Below are 17,336 nucleotides of genomic sequence, written 5' to 3' on the forward strand. Positions count from 1 at the left end.
CCCTTGGGATTCACTCAACAGGCAAGGAAACAGGCTTCCCAAGTCCCACAGAAATTACTCACTTCTACCCTCTTTTTCCTCAATCTTTTTTCCAATAATACTTCAAAACCTAATTTTAATCTCATGCAGGAAACCTGATTAACACCACCTGGTTTTCTAACAACACAACTCACTTATATAATTATTTGTCAGCTTTTTACCTCATTGTTGTCTTTATTTGCATGTATCTAGCTTGCAAGAGCCACTGAGAAGTGTTTACAAGTTTATTTCCTCAGAGCTATGCCCTAACTCATTCTTCTTTGCCCAAAGCACCATCAACTGTGCTCTGTAAACAGTAGTCACTTAATAAATGCTGATTGACTTACTACAGTGGAACAATTCGCCTCTGGTATGTCTCAATAAGCCAGTGAATCCTCCACATCTACAAACATGCTGGAGATGATACCAGGTACTGTTAGAGGCTTGGGGTCTTCGTGAGGGTGCCTGGGATAAGAAAAACACAGAGAGAGACCAAAGACAGTCAGGAGAAACACAGAGAGAGGGAACATGGAAATAAACAAGAGGACAGAACAGAGTGAGAGGAGTCACAAAGTCAGCAGTTATAGAAAGATTAAGCAGTCAGACATACTTAGAGACAGGGCGGAGGTCAGTAATTTGAACTTGGGTTTCAAGTTGGAAACCACATTTTTTGTATCATTTACTCCTGTAGTAAATGCCTTTGTGTTACTAAATTTGTCATATAACTGACCACTTCAAAGTTATTTCTAAGCTTTTAATGAGCTTATTTATCTTTATCTATTAAAATTCATCTTTACACAGTAGCGTCTTTGGAGACACACAGATAAAAACACAATTCTCAAATTAACCTAGCAGTAAATATGGAAATATTTTTCCAATTCTTCAACTTAGACAATGGTTACTTCAGAGAGGTAATGTGACTTGCCCAAGGCCACAGGCAAGAACATAATAACTGGGGCCACAAATCTAATTCCAAACTCTAGGACTTTTACTGACATCTTATATTCTCTACTACATATGAATCATTTATAAATCCAAACTGTTTTTACAGAATAAAGTTCAAACTACACACTTAAGATAAAACTATGCGTTCAGACAATGAACTGCTGAGGTTACTCACTAGAATAATTTTAGAGCTTGAATTATTTAAAAAGTCTATCAGAAAAAATAAAGCAAAATGAAACTACATCAGAACGATAGAAAATTTCAAACAGAAATAAAACTATGGGAACAGGCACTGACAAAGTTTTAACATTTTAAAAAAGGGGCTAGAAAAAAAAGGGGGGGGCTAGAGTTAGTTCATTGCTTTTACAACCTTAATTTCAAAATCTTAATGATTCAACAAATTTCAGCTGAAAGATCAAAAGTTCTATATTTCAATGAGTTCTTACATCTAAATACTAGTAAACCTATCTCAAACGTGTTCTCTCATGACGCTGCACCTAAAGTCTATACTGCAACTCTACTTCAGAGTACTACATATAGTAGAAATAATTTAATGCACCTCTTGATAAGCATTGCATTTTCTCTTGAGATATACTGATGCTCTCCTAAATAATCATGCCTTTTTACAAGCAATCAATTGTAATCAATTTTCTGTAATTATCAGCAAAGCTCCTTTGATACAAGTGAAATAAGTATGTTAATGGATTTCACAGCAAGACACAAAAATAAAAGAGACTTCTATTCAATTCTACATTAACATTTTCCCATGTTCAGCAATTTTTTAAATTGCCAAATCAAGTATAGTACTGTTCTGCCCTCTAGTGACAGGCTAGGGTTTGTTAACTACATGTTTTTTGGATTTTTGTCGTTGCTTTTTGAACAATACTTAGGATTTTTAAAAATATATATGACAGTACTTTTTCATAATTGAATAAAGGAACAAAAGAACAAAAGAAACTGGTCAATTTTAATATATGGCTTGTGATATACAATTCAGGAAAAATACAATTTCTCCTCATAGGAATAGTACACCTAAGAACTACAAACAGAAAGTACCATTTATTTCAATATTTATGCATATTTTTATGAAATTTGGAAAGGCCAAAGAATTCCATTCAATTTCTTTGCTAAAAGCTTTACAAATTTCGTAACTATAAATCCCAAATTGGTTAATTCTATTATTTGAGCCTGAGACATGAAGGCAAGTGGCACTACATATACCATACACAGATGAACAATTTTCTAATAATCATAGTAGAGCAAAAATATGCTTAATAAAAAACTGCACTGAATATTATTTACCTTTAACTGTCCAAGTGGCAGTTTAGGATTTTCCTGAACCTCAGTGTCGTCACTAAGAGACTGACTGTCACTTAATACCTGGAAACATCAGTCAAGGATGCCAGCTGAGACACAATCATTACACAGAGATTCACCACGGTATTTTGACCAAGGTACTTCTTTCCTTCTTAGTTTCTCTTGCCGTATATACTCTTGCAAGGATGTGAGGCATTTCCAGAACAGGATTTCTACTCTCACTAATCCCAAACATACTACTTCTGTGTCTATACTCTTATGTTATAAATTAATATGACATTTGTACATGTGAATGTAAAAGGATACCTGGACATGTGAGGGCAATCTGCAGGCAGACTGAGGGTGCTGTTAGGAGCACAAACCCTAAAACCAGATTCCCAGAGCCTGAATTCCAGCTCTATTTCAATTAGCAGTGTGACCTCAGGCAGATTATTCAATTTCACTGTGTTTCAGTTTCCTTAGGCACAAAATGGGAATAAAGAGAGACACCTATCAGGAGTAATATTTTATGTCTTCAGAGGTATTTGAGTTACACAGGTAAGTATATGAGTTTATCAAATCCAGAAAATGTATATTGAAGATTTATGCATTTCAGTGAATGTAAATTTTACATTAAAAGAAAAAAGTTGGACATAAATGTTGAACTACAGTCAATAATATACATACTGAAGTATTTAGGCTATTTGCAGTGAGTCTTTACTTTTTAAATGCATCAAAAATGAATTTATGGATGCACAGACTATAGATAGTGTAATAAAATAAGTAGTAAGTAAAATGTTAATGGCAGAATCTAGGTGGTGAGTATAAACATATGTTATTTGTCTCACGTTTCAAAATAAAATGTTGAAGGAGAAATATAACTGATGTGAAGAATAAATAAGGGAATTAAATATGCAGACGATTGCCTGACAATCAACGGTAGAGAATGACAATACATTTAAGCAAATGAAAATTATATAGTCATCCCAAGTTGGAAGAAAAAATGAAGAAAGTAATGAGGCATTGGGCACCCAAACTGGAGTGAGTAGTTGCCACCAAGGGTGTTAAAACTCAAATTTCAAATACATCTTTAAACTGCACAGGCCATGTAGAGAACATGGTCTTTGAAAGTCAGAAAGAGCTGACCTGAATCCTGGCTCTATTTCAATTAGTCAAAAAGCTCACACAATTTATTTAAATGTTCTGAGTCTCACTTCTCTCATAAATGAAAAGAGAGTAAAGATATCTGCATCTAAGGGGCCACTGTGACAATTAAACACACACACACACTTCTACATAAAAAAAGAAATTAGCACATAAAATGCAAATAATAACTACTACAGTTCTTTAAAATTATAATCATTATTACTACTCTTAGGTTGAGTCTTTTATATCCTTACAACTATTCTCTGCAGATGGAAACGAAAGTAACTATGTATTTGGATTCTAACCTAGAAATCTCATATGCAGGTGGCCCTACTAATCCAAAAAGCTTTCTATGAGATCTTTATTAAAACAGAAAACTTTTTTAAAAGTAAAACTGTACTTCTTGTAAAAGAAGAATTGGCAATGAAAAGGAATTCATTTATCATCCTTCTATAATGCCAATTACATAATAAATGTAAGCCCCTATGGGTGAGGCATTTAGGAAGTATGTTTGATGATGATATATTAAAGAAAGTAACACTTAGTATATTTGAGGAAATGATATTAGCATCTGATCTGAAGCAATTAGGTAACACATTTAAAGAAAAAAATATTAAAACTATATTTATAGAAGATGAGTTCTATGTTCCCAGGGAGTGGCTCTGTAAGTCAGTTTAGATCCTTCCATGACAACTGGCTCAACATAGAGTTTCATATAAAAATCAAAGCAAGAAAGTGGAAATGAGAGGGGGAATTTTTGAAACATATATAAATACTTCCTGCCTTGACTACTCTGCAAAAACTGCTTCTCCAAATTTAAATCAAAACCATGTGAGAATGGCTATCACCAAAAACGTCCACAAATAACAAATGTTGGCGAGGAAATAGAGAAAAGGGAACCCTGGTACACTGTTAGTGGGAGTTTAAATTGGTGCAGCCACTACAGGGGAACAGTATGAAGGTTCCTCAAAACACTAAAAATAGAATGACTGTATGACCCAGCAATTCCTCTTCTAAGTATACACCTCCCCCAAATAAAAACACTAATTTGAAAAGATACTTGCACCCCAATATTCACAGCAGCATTATTTACAAGAGCTAAGATAACAAAGCAACCCAAGTATCCGTGAACAGATGAAATAAAGATGAGTTATATATAGTATGTGTGCAAACACACACACACATACACACATGGAATATTATTCATCCATAAAAAAAGAATGAAATTCTGCCAATCATAACAACATAGATGGACCTAGACAGTAGAATGCTTAGTGAAATAAATCAGAGAAAGATAAATAATATTATCACTTATGTGGAATCTAAAAAGTAAAGCAAACGAATGAATGTAATAAAACAGAAACATAGATACAGAAAACTAGCAGTTACCAACAGGGAGAGGGAAAAGGGAAATGGCAAGAGAAAGGTAGGTACAAATATAGCTACAGCAGCTACAGTAGTATATTGTACAGCACCAAGGACATAGCCAATATTTTAAGAAAAATTCAAATGGAGCATAATCTATGCAGTGTGTACATGTGCACTCAGTTGTGTCTGCCTCTTCGCAATCTCATGGACTGCCAGGCTCTTCTGTCCATGGAATTTTCCAGGCAAGAATACCGGATCAGGTTCCATTTCCTTCTCTAGGGGATCTACCCGGACACAGGCCGTCTCCTGGACTGGCAAGCGGGTTCTTTACCAGCTGAGCCACTGGGGAAGCCCAGTGTAAAAAAATATTAAATCATTTGCTGTATAATAAATGTTGTGAGTCAACTATACTTTAATAATAAAATTAATTTTAAAACTACTTTCTCCAAAGGACCCATGGAACACCTAACCCAAACACCTTTTCTTTTCTTTTTTGGACAGGAAATAGCATTTATTGGTAAGCATGATTAAGGAGGGAAAAGCACTGGTGCTCTCATGAGTGTAGGGCCTGCCAATTGTCCAGGGACCACACTTAGGGGTGTATTTAACCCCACAGCCATCCTGGATGAGCCGCTTTTCTGCCACCATGTTTTCAGATTCATTCTCATTAAACTTAGTAAATCGTCACTTCTTGGAGACGTGGATCTTCTGGCAGCCAGGAAATCTGAACTTGGTCCAGCAGAGGGCTTCGATCACTTGCTCCTTGTTCGGCAACGTGGCGGAGATGGACATTACGACTTGGCCAATGTGACCCCTGACGCTTTCCAAAGGCACCAGACATACCTGTCTGGAGTCTATCCACTCCAGCACAAGACAACATCTTGCTGATGCGGAGCGGGTAACGTGGAGAGGGTGGAACCGCACTCGGATGTGAAAACCATCTTTGCCACAGCTTTTCACCATGTACTTGCTGGCACAAATACAGGCAGACTCCAGGGCTTCAGAGGCGAGCTCTGCTCATACTTATCTGATACCATGTGGCCACAGAGAGTGGGAACTCATCCACCTTTGCCTTCTTATGCCTGAAGTCAAAGATGCGGATCTTAGCATCATGGACACCTTGGCAGAAGCAGGACTTTGGGTACAGCTTATTCTTACAATACCGGTAACACCAAGTTGGGCAGCGGTCCATGGCAACACCAGGATCTTCAGTGGCGTGCCAAAGGGAAAAGCCCAAACACCTTTTTAAATCTTTAAATGTCTCTTATTTTTTTTCTTGAAAACTCCCGTCTTCTTTAGCACTACACTCTATTGCTTTTCCCACCACAGACCTGATTGTTTTTCTTTCCTTTATACTTTTCTTAACAAGTAAGTAGATGTTTTCAAAGGATCTGTCTTAGCCTTATTTTCTACTTTCACCAATTTTCAAAGTTTCAGCTTTACAACCTCTCTCTTAAGCTATACCTATCTTCAGCTGGAATCACTTCCAAACTTATAAACACATCCTATACATAATCACACAGATATTCTCTTCGTGTTTCAAATCCATTCGATCCCATCCCCTCCCACAAATCAGTTTCTATTATTATCTCTCTACCTCCAGTAGTAGTATTATCTAAACATCTACAACTTATATTAAAAACCTATCTCTGACTTCCTTTTCAGCAAGCCCCACTGCTTTTCTTCCCTCTTATGATTCCTCTACACCTCCAACACAAGTTCAATCTGGTGCTAAATTCTGCACATTAGTAGTTTGGTTCAAACGACAAGACAGGGTTTGTATTCTCTGAGAAATTCTTAGAGTGAAAGCTAAATTTACAGTCACTAAAAACAGACAGAAACACACACACATCAATAGTGGCAGGCATCAGACATTTGAGAAAATCTTCATTAAAGGAATCATTAAAAGTGATATCTATTAATTTTTGCTTGCAAAATGGGAAAAGATTTATCTGATTTGGTGAGTTGGATACCTCAATCCAAAATATTTTAAGACACATCAAGACAGGGTATAACTTTCATGTCTCCTACAATGATCTTATTTACAACTCTCAAACTCTATTAGAAAAACAAATTTCTTTTTGCCTGGGATATGCTAAGGCCCCTCAAACCAAACTTTCCAATGCCTATTTCTTTCCCCTTTCAATCCATCTCATTTATATTGTCTGCTCAAAATTTTTCAGTGGTTTATTTGCCTTAAAAAAAAAAAGAAAGAAAAGAAAAAAAGTAAATTCACTCTGATATTCAAGACCCTCTTACATCTAGCTCTGGACCAAAATTTCCCATTTTACCCTTACAAACATTCCATTCAAATAGCAAAAGGTGTCTAGGGCATACCTTGAAGATACTGTGGATTTGGATCCAGTCTACTCAAATACAGAAAATGTCATAATAAAGCAAGTTGCACAAATTCTTTGGTTTCCCAATGCATATAAAAGTATGTTTACACTATAGTATAGTCTAGTAAGTGTGCAATAGCATTATCCCTAAAAAAGGGTATATCCAAGTATTAAAAAATACTTTATTGCTTAAAAATGGTAACCAATCTCTGAGCAAGTCATAATTTTCTGTAATAGTAACACTAAAGATCACTGATCACAGATCATTATGAATACAATAATAATGGAAAAGTTTAAAACATTGCAAGAATTACCAAAATGTGACAAACAGACATAAAGTGACAGCTCTTGGAAAAAAAAAAAAAAACAGATGGTGATAACGTTGCTCAACACAAGGCTGTCTCACCTTCAATTTGCAAAAAATGCAGTATCTGAAAAGTGCAATAACATGAGGTATGCCTGCATTCACCTTCTCCAGATTCTATATTTATTCCTCTGTGTAGTCTTCTCTGATATCCTACCTGGAATTTAAGATCTTCCTCAGAACTCTTGCTGCTGCTGCTAAGTCGCTTCAGTTGTGTCCGACTCTGTGCGACCCCACAGACAGCAGCCCACCAGGCTCCCCCGTCCCTGGGATTCTCCAGGCAAGAACACTGGAGTGGGTTGCCATTTCCTTCTCCAATGCATGAAAGTGAAAGTGAAGTTGCTCAGTCGTGTCTGACTCTTAGCGACCCCATGGACTGCAGCCCACCAGGCTCCTCCGTCCACGGGATTTTCCAAGCAAGAGTACTGGAGTGGGGTGCCACTGGCTTCTCAACTCACAACTCTTAGTGAGGTTTATTTATCTATCTATATTCTACCTAATTAGTTTGCCTTCTATTATCATAATGTGACCTTGACAATGTCTAACACTTGGAACACAGTAGTTCCAGTAAGTATTTATCAGATAAATAAGAGGAACAGAAAGTATGTTACTTTTACCTTTTAAGTAAAACAATTTTTCCAGTGAGATTACTATAGGCAGTTCAGGTTCTAAAAAAGGAATTCAAGAGCTAGAAAAAGAGTGCAAACACTCTTTACTCTTATAGGGGAGCCAGAAAAGTTTAGAATTTTGATATACAGTACACTAATAGTTGAAAAAGTACATAATTCAAGTCTATAAAATCCATAGTTATGTTTAGAAAATGCACCTATTTGACTAGAAAAGGGTAAAATTTCTATTAAAAAAAAAACACACAAATATCCTAATACAAACATGTTAACTTACAGAGAAGCTTTTAGAAGGAACCAAGGTATTTTCATAGACAGTCCTAAATTATCTTCAAAACCAGTTGAGATATACTAATTATAGAGATAATAAAAATAAATAAATAAAAGTTACTAGGGACAAAGAACAAAACTGTAATGCTTCATGCTCATTAAAATTACTAGAAATAAAAATACTTTCTTTTCTTGGATCAATTAATTGTGAAATGCTAAGCCAACAACCTAAAATGAAGGAGAATCTTGCTCCTCTAGTTTATGGATAAACTAGTAAAATAAGGTCATAATAAGGTCACAGCTGTTTAAAAGTTTTTTAATTTTTTACTTAGGTTGCAATAATCAATTTACAAAAATAGCTCTCATACTTTAAATTTCATTAAGAATTCATAATACAGCTCTTTATTTTATTAAAATAATTATAATCTTTGAAGAAAATTGTGTAGATTATAAAAATGTACTTTTACACTTAAATAATTTACTTTTTGTTTGAGGTAATAATTTTGTTAATACTAACACTGCATGAGGTGATAATATTCTTAAAATAACTATACCTCACTGAATGATAGATGACTTATCTCCTAATACTTTCATATACTTGAGCTTTGATTTTGGTTTAATAAAACTGCAAAATTAAATTGGGCAAAGTATAAATAAACATCTATTATGATGGTATAGGAAATATTTTAAGGTATTTAACAATATAAAGAGTAAATGTTATTCTTTAATGACTTTAAACCAATCCTGTACTCAATGAAGACTTCATATAATAAAGTGCAACACAGTGAAGACATTTCTCTCGCTGTGAATAGAGATAATAACATGCTTGAAATTCCATTTCAAGGAACAGTTAAAACAGTAAAAAAAAGTCGAATACCACTTTGACCTACTGTCCATTGTGAGAACAAACACATTTTCTTAGCAGCCCTGCCCTGTTCTGGGGTTGGCAGTGTAACCTCCAGTACTTTTAACCTTCGTAAGAACCTTACACAGACCATATTCACCCCGTTTCACAGATGAAGAAAAGTAACTTTCCCACAGTACAATCAGCAATCAACTGAGTTGGATTTAGTCTTGTGTACAGTCCATCTGACTCCAGAGCCCATGTTTCTGAGATCAAATTACAGGTGAAAAAAGTGATCCATTTAAATTTGTCTTCTATAAGGAAATCTTTAAGTTTCTACCTATCTACCTATCATATTAATCTCCAGGAAGCAAGAATGAGTATTAGGCAGTTGACAATTTAGCAGTAAGAATCTTTAAACACATTGGGAAGTAAAAGTTCTAAAATATTTTTTTTCCACAGGCACATTATAAATTCTAATATATGGAATATTTTATTATAAAAGGAATAATGGGTTAAAAAATTCTGATGATTAGTTCAAAATTAATAAAGAAAAACATAATTGGCACACCTTTACCATCAACAAGATAGATTTATGTTATGTCAGCAATAAAGAAAACCAATACCCATTATCTTAATAGGAAAAACTTTCAAACCTGAAAACTATCATTCCTTTAAGTATTTATGTTACCTAACGGACTGAAAGATGAGCTGTGCATGTATAAGTGCTAAGTCGCTTTAGTCATGTCTGGCTCTTTGCAACCCCATGATCTGTAGTAGGCCAGGCTCCTCTGTCCATGGGATTCTCCAGGCAAGAATACTGGAGTGGGTTGCCATGCCCTCCTCCAGGGGATCTTCCCAACCCAGGGATCAAACCTACATTGCAGGCTGATTCTATACTGCTGAGACACCAGGGAAGCCCAAGAGATGTGCTGTAAGTGTCAGCAAATGGCAGAACAAAATGACTGACGGAGGAAGAGGTTTGTATTTAAACAGGGGATTGACACTGGCTGCTAATTTCACACTTTCCTCTATTGTCTCTTTGTATAATACACCTATTTGATGAACAGGCATCTCTAACAATACTGGAAGCATAGCAGGTATTCACAAACTATATTAAGCACAAGATTCAGAGAATCAGTTCCGGCCATCTGGGTGGTGCCTGAGGGCTTACCTTTCTCTGCACATGGATATATCTCACGTTTTACGGTTTTCATTCTCTCTAATTTAGTAATTAGTATGGCATAACTGAAAATGCTTGGGACAGTGTTCACCAGTTAAATGGTATCTTATTATTTAAGCCTTGTTCAAAAGCCAGTGCCTCCCCATCTAACTGACCTTTCCAGAAACCTGTACACTGTTTATGCCTATGGTAACTCAACAGCTTAAAACATTACATTCCTGAAGTGGAATACTTTTGCCTCAAAGAGATACTTGATAATAAATGGCCTTACAATAAACGTTAAGGAAACAGTGAAATAACTACACAACTCATCTGCTTTTTAAGAACAGCAATATAACCATGTCAGAGGCAGAACAACTGAAAATCAAGCAGATTACAAAAGTTTATAAAATCAAAACACACACACACATACACACACAAACCAAAACACAATGTTCTTCTCTAACATCTTTATAAATTTGAATATAGAAATATCCTAAAAATAGTACCCCCCCCCAAAGAATAAAACATCTAAATGTAGACTTAAGTCAACCTTTTTATTATGTATTAACTAAATGCAAGGACCATACAGCATCTCTTGTGACCCAGCCTGAACCAATTTGCCTTCCTTGTATGTCAGAACCTTCACATGCACTCCACTCAAAAGGTCACTGGTAAAGTGTTAGGGAAGTACTTGGCAGAAGGCTTACAAGTCTTAATAAACTCTTACTGACTCAATGTACCCTATGAACAATACAACAGGTACCCAGAAATTATTTTGCTGCTCATTTTAAGTTCTTAAGCTCACTAACATTTACTGATTATAGGACTAACTGCAACTTAAAGACTTATTTATGACGAACACTCCTCCCCCTGAACTAAGACTTGGAAGAATAATTACCTCCAAGTAGACCTGGGGATGCTTATTAATATCAATATCAATGGAATATACAATTTAATAAAATTGAACTCTTGTATTACTAATTCACCAAATATTCACTAAGCAAGTTTCATGTACTGGACACCATTCCTAGGTTTGGGGGATACAGCCCAAAACAAAACAGACCCTCTAATGTAAACTTAAGGCTTTAGGTTTCTTGAAGAGGTTACCTGAAAAAATTACATGTATTCATTCACATATATTTACACTTATCTGTGTATGCACAGAATACCCAGTAAATATAGTATGTATTTTACAGTAATATGCATGGAAATTCTGAGAGCAATGTTATGAGAAATTTCACCCCATTAGATCCATTTAGATCCAGAAAACCATGACTACATTGAAATGTTTTGACAGTGTAGATTATAACAAACTGTGGAAAGTTCTTAAAAGAGACAGGAATACCAGACCACCTGACTCACTGTCTGAGAAACCTGTATGCAGGTCAAGAAGCAACAGTTAGAACTGGACATGGAACAACAGACTGGTTCAAAATTCGGAAAGGAGTACATCAAGGCTGTATATTGTCACCCTGCTTACTTAACTTATATGTAGAGTACATCATGCAAAAATTCCAGTCTGCATGAATCACAAACTGGAATCAAGATTGCCAAGAGAAATATCAATAACCTCAGACATGCAGATGACATCATTCTAATGGCAGAAACCTAAGAGAATGAAAGAATTTCTTGATGAAGGTGAAAAAGAGTGAAAAAGCTGGCTTAAAACTCAACATTTAAAAAACTAAGATCACGGCATCTGGCCCCATCACTTCATGACAAATAGATGGGGAAAAAGTGGAAGCAGTGATAGACTTTATCTTCTTGGGTTCCAAAATCACTGCAGATGGTGACTGCAGCCATGAAATTAAAAGATGCTTTCTCCCTGGAAGAAAAGCTATGATAACTAGACAGCGTATTAAAAAGCAGAGACATTACTTTGCCAACAAAGGTCTGTCTAGTCAAAGCTATGGTTTTCCCAGAAGTCACACAGGATGTAAGAGCTGGACCATTAAGAAGGCTGAGTGCCAAAGAGATGATGCTTTTGAACTGAAGTGCTGGAGAAGACTCTTGAGAGTCCCTTGGAGAGCAAGGAGATCAAACCAGTCAATCCTAAAGGAAATCAACCCTGAATATTCATTGGAAGGAGTGATGCTGAAGCTGAAGCTCCAATAATTTGGCCATCTGATGCGAAGTGCCAAATGCTGGCAAAAGACCCTGATGCTGGGAAAGACTGAAGGCAGGAGAAGGGGACCACTGAGGATGCAAAGAGTCGGACATGACTAAGCAACTGAACAACAACAAGATCCATTTATTTTCCTGGAGAAACACAATTCTCTGTAATAGAGATCAAAGGGAATATGGACTTCAGTATAAAAATAATTTATCTACCTTTCAGAGTAGTAATAATGGATGAAGTGGTCATGTCTCAATTTATTTGTATTGTCCTTAACTAGTAAATTTAATAATCAGTAGACTGAGCCTATGCAAAAGAAATACAGTGCTAAAATTTATTACATATAAGGCTAAAGTTTGAGTCATCTGTAAGTAGCTTTAGAGGGAAATCAAAATCAAAAGTAAATAAAAGGTAAAATAATAACTTTCAACCAATTAACTGCAATCCACAAAATTAGATCAGTCCTGAAGAGCTTATCTTCTAGTCTGTAAACACACAAGGTGAAGGAAAAAATTACAAATCAATTTAAAGTTGTTATTATACAAAGAGAGTCTCAAAGGTTTGTTTCCTTATGGTATATTTTCTCTTTTCAGATAGGCATCAAATCATAAGACACTCAAATTTTTCTAGTGACACAGAGCACACTTTTTTTTTTAAGTTCAAAAGTAGAACTAAGAGTTAAATTGAGCCTTCATCAATACGATTACTAATCCCAAACATTCATCAACTGAACGTTTCTCCTATGTATTAGAAAGAGGTACTACAGAGATGTTCAAAGAATTGCATTTAGACTATTACTTGAGAAATTCAATGATTACCTAACCTAAAAGCTAATATCAGAGGAGAGGAGGAAAAGGAAGAGGATGAAAAAAGGAGATTAAAAAAAGAAAGAGAGGGAGGCAGGAAAATTAATAGGGAGAACAGGAGATTTAGGACTCTGTTGTGGCTTTTGCTGGCTTTATTTCAAATGCAGAATCTTTTCTTTCTGTTTTCCAGAACCTTTAAGACTATGCTATTTTCCTGCTTAATAAAGTAAAAGAATATAGCCATGAAAAATACGAACTGGCTTGATTATAGTAAGCAGAAATGTATCTCAAAAAGTTAAGTGTCTTCTTTGACCTAATTTCCAAATACATTTCATATCAGGTCAACAATGAATACACATGGAAATCAATGTTTACAATGATGCTATTCCTCCATCATACAAAACACTCTGATTTTCAAGTTCTTTGATTTGATTTCTTCCCTTGAAAGACATTCTTTTTTAATACAGTGACTTCAAAGTAGAAGAAATATGAATTTAGTAATTTCAAATGTCTTCCATTCCAAAGATTCAAAGATAATTCTTAGAATCTTAGATGATACAGTAAACCAGATCTTCTTGTTTACAGATTAAATAACATAGAATTTTTTTTTTAACGTTCTCTTCTCTTTGGCACAGAAAAAAACAAATACCTCTGGTATGAACTGAATTGGCTGCCCTCAAATTTTTATAATGAAACCTCAAAACCCAGTGTGATTGTACTTGGAGACAGACCCTAGAAGTAGGCAAAAGTTAAGTAAGGTCACTAGGGTGGGGCCATTATCTGATAGAACTGATGTCCTTATAAGAAGGGGGAAGAGGCCAGAGCACACTTTCTCCACACAGGCACAGAGAAAAGGTCATGTGAGGGCACAGCAAGAAGGCAACTGTCCATAAGCCAGGAAGAGAAACCACACCAGAAACAGAACTTGTCAGCACCTAGACCATGGACTATAAACCTTCAGAACTGTTAAAAAAAAACAAATCTATTGTTTAAGTCACCCAGTCTGTGGTATTTTGTTATAGCTGCCCATCTCTAAAAATGAAAATATTCTATTTTTGAAATAGTTTCACTCTATCAATGATCCAGCTGAATATATAACTGGTAGTTGTTACAACGATGATCCATTTAGAGAAACACTTGGGACAATTTGAAAAATAATTTACCCCCAAATTATTTATATGTATCTCTGTGTTATTCTAAATTAAATTATCATTTAGAAATAATATAAAGCTTTGAACCCTAAGAGATATCCTCTGCTGTCCTGAGTCTGAGTGCGAGGGGACAATGCCAACAGAGAAGTCATCAAAGGAATTTAAATAATCTCAGCCTCACTGGAAAACAGCAGCACAGAAATCTTGAAGTAGAAAGGCTGACTCTTTTGAAACCAAACAGCATTTGCTCTACATGCTGAAGAAAATTTCTGTGGCACTCTCTCTTGTTCTTGTACCATGTGAGATTATAAAAACTTGTTTTTCTTTGATGCCAACCTTAAAATTCAGAGGCGAGGCCATACAGCCACATTTGGCGATCACTCTGTTAGGACTTCTATGTTCTCAGGAGCAAGAACTGATCTATTAGTTCACAAGGTGACTAGTACTTCCACAGGATTCACCTTTTCAGATGAGGGTAAAGCCACTTTCATTTTTCAATAAATCTGTAAGATACTTATACATTAAGGACAATTTTTAAAAACTCTTGGAAGTGTGTTTAAATATAAATATGCAAACATAGTTTATACATACATATACTGTAATAAAAGTATATTATAGTGCATCCAAGATTATTGAACTGTGATCACGTTTCTTAACTACCATTTCTTGAGAGCATCCCATGTGCCAGGCACTGTATCAGGCACTCAACTTAATTTCCTCATTTCATTATCAGCACTCCATGAGATAGAGATCATTATCCAATATTAAGATGAGAAAACAAAATTTCACCGAGGTTAAATAATCAACCAAATTCTCTCAACTTAAAAGTTCCAGAACTAGGATTTATGCCTAAGTTTCTCTGAATTCACAGATTTCTAAGAATGTTCCTTTTCCCCAATCTTAAGGAACTATAAACTAACAAACAAAGCAAATATAATCCTCAATATTTCAATCATCTTAATCCACACAGGTATGGTCACAACATTTTATAAAACTTGTGGGATTAATCGTTAACACTAGCTGAGGAGTTCATTATGACTATCCATTTTCTACAAAGTACAGGACAGAGTAATGCAATCACTGTATAGTGAATACGACCTCGGGGTACATTAGAAAACCTTATAGTATGTGTATTCTTTCTCTCCAGAATCATTCCTGAAATTGACTTTACGTAGAAGCACTTGATTACCATTACATGGTAAAATAATTATATTACTACTGGTAAAAACAAACTACCCATTCTCTTATGCTCTTCCTCTATATCCAACTGGATACCTGTCAAAAGTCCTGTAACCCAGTAAATACAGGGAAGAATTTATTATGAGGATCATTATTTCCCTTATCAAACTCTGTATTCAAACCACCGAGGGTCCAGTCTGCAGTAATTTTCTTTCATTTTAAAGCCAACTTATAAAACAAAAATGTAAGCTTAATATAGGGTGTATTTCCACTTATTGCATAGTGTAAAAGTGATAATGTTCAAAACTTATGGAAACTCTTGAAATGAATGAACTCCTCATTCCCTAAAACTTGTTCACAGATGATAGGTTTCAAAGCTCAATATGTTCCATGTACCACATAGAAGTTTCACAAATAATTTTCCACGTTAAACAGATTGATTTTTACAGGACTTCTGGAAGCTTAACATACAAGGTGCATTCTGTCTAGAAAAGCCTGAGATAGGATTATCCAAATATTACCCTTAAAATAGGCATTGTGCCTCCCTATCAGCATTCCCCTACACCACTCCTCTTAAGAAGCCACTCCTATCTTATGACATGAGCTGGCCATGTGACATGCTTTAGCCAATGAAATGTTAAGAGGCAGTGACATACATGGCCTCTAAACAGCAATTTAAAGAGCCCAGATTCCCGGCTCCTTCTGCCACAAGACTTGTGCACCCCAGAGAGGCTGTCCTTCAGCTCTGGTCCAGGAACGAAGAGGACATGGGGCAGAGTGGCAACAGATTCATCAGGAACACGAACATGAGTGAGAAAGAAACTTTTACTACTATAAAACACTAAGATTTAGGGACTCTGTTTAATTAAACAAAGCTTTACCTAAGCTGACTAAAACAGCAACATTTCCCAGATTTACTGAACCCTGGGAACCATTTTGCTAGGTAACATTTTCTAAGATTTGTTTCCTAAATTACTCTTGATTTTGAATGGCATATTTTCTATTAGTTAATACTGTACTTATGATGAACATATATGTATACTAGAAGTATAAAGTGTCAGTTTTCTTACATTTTATCAGCATTTTCTGTCAATTTCTGCTTACAGTCAATAAAAATACTTTACTGAAGTAATCTAATTAACATTCAGAGATCAAAGATCAGAGGGCTACTTAAGACTGCCATACAATTGCATATTAATGATTTAGTTCTCTGAATAGGTAATATAAAAGGTCCTGCTTTATTTTCTATATATATATTCATATTTAGAAAACTCAGAGTATTTCCACAAATTTAATTTTCTTTATATCTCACTATTAGAACTAGTAATTGAGAACATATTTGAAATTACAGTATAGATATTCAAATTTTCTGTAGTCTATTCTGCTGACCCAGTAAAACCACAGTCAATGGTATCCTAACTGCCATTCATAAATCCAGAATTTGTATTTCTGACTTATTATGCCTTAAAGGATAGTACAGAAAGGAGGAGAAATAACTAAATCTCAGTCTTTTCACTGGCAATAAGATTTTGTTGGTGTTTCCATATCCAAGTAAACACCCTTACAAGTTAATGGCATTTATTTTTACAATGCAAACAATCCTAGACTGTAACATTCAGAAGAATGGTTCAGAGGCCTTATCATATAAAATCATAAAAGCAACATTCAGTCATATATTTAAAACAAAAAAGCACACACAGATT

The 17,336-nt window shown here is 35.3% G+C and overlaps 1 protein-coding gene and 1 pseudogene across 10 annotated transcripts in view; both read right to left on the minus strand.

Moving 5' to 3' along the window:
- Positions 1 to 17,336, minus strand: part of BBX (BBX high mobility group box domain containing) — a 290,065-nt gene that overhangs the window by 140,914 nt on the left and 131,815 nt on the right. For 2 of the 10 annotated variants that reach the window (XM_040225264.1, XM_040225305.1), the window contains one exon: positions 366 to 483. The exons of the other annotated variants lie outside the window; for them this stretch is intronic. The gene's annotated coding sequence lies outside the window, so the exon portion shown is untranslated. The remainder of the gene's footprint in view (positions 1 to 365; positions 484 to 17,336) is intronic. 10 annotated transcript variants of the gene reach the window in all.
- Positions 5,081 to 7,866, minus strand: LOC120852066 (annotated as a pseudogene).

The sequence above is a fragment of the Oryx dammah genome, unplaced genomic scaffold (assembly GCF_014754425.2).
Source record: "Oryx dammah isolate SB20612 unplaced genomic scaffold, SCBI_Odam_1.1 HiC_scaffold_2, whole genome shotgun sequence".
NCBI classification, from domain to species: Eukaryota; Metazoa; Chordata; class Mammalia; order Artiodactyla; family Bovidae; genus Oryx; species Oryx dammah.